Source organism: Alligator sinensis, unplaced genomic scaffold, assembly GCF_000455745.1.
Source record: "Alligator sinensis unplaced genomic scaffold, ASM45574v1 scaffold888_1, whole genome shotgun sequence".
Taxonomy (NCBI): domain Eukaryota; kingdom Metazoa; phylum Chordata; order Crocodylia; family Alligatoridae; genus Alligator; species Alligator sinensis.
This window is the reverse complement of record NW_005842533.1, coordinates 822,402-822,752: the sequence shown is the minus strand read 5'-3', so window position 1 is coordinate 822,752 and position 351 is coordinate 822,402. Positions and strand designations below refer to the sequence as shown.

Here is a 351-nt window from a genome sequence, read left to right as displayed (position 1 = left end):
CGGCGCGGGGGGCGCAGGCGAGGCGCTCGTCAGCCCCGACGGCACCGTCACCGAGGCGCCCCGCACCGTCAAGAAGGTAGGGAGCCCCACGTGGGGCAGGGCAGGGGGTCCCCCGTGGTGAGGACTCCCCATTCAATGCAATTTGGGGCCCCCCGGGGTGAGGGCTCCCTATTCTGCACAATTTGGGGTCCTCCAGGGGTGAGAGGTCCCCATTCAGTGCAATTTGGGGTCCTCCCTGGGGTGAGGGCTCCCCATTCTGCACAATTTGGGGTCCTCCCTGGGGTGAGGGCTCCCCATTCAGTGCAATTTGGGGTCCCCCTGGCGTGAGGGGTCCCCATTCAATACAATTCG

At 66.1% G+C, this 351-nt stretch overlaps 1 protein-coding gene across 2 annotated transcripts in view; it reads left to right on the top strand.

Moving 5' to 3' along the window:
• The first annotated feature begins 6 nt into the window (after window positions 1–6).
• AHCYL2 (adenosylhomocysteinase like 2) overlaps window positions 7–351 on the top strand; it is a 157,872-nt gene continuing 157,527 nt past the window's right edge. For both annotated transcript variants that reach the window (XM_025213514.1, XM_014523769.2), the window contains exon 1: window positions 7–76. The gene's annotated coding sequence lies outside the window, so the exon portion shown is untranslated. The remainder of the gene's footprint in view (window positions 77–351) is intronic.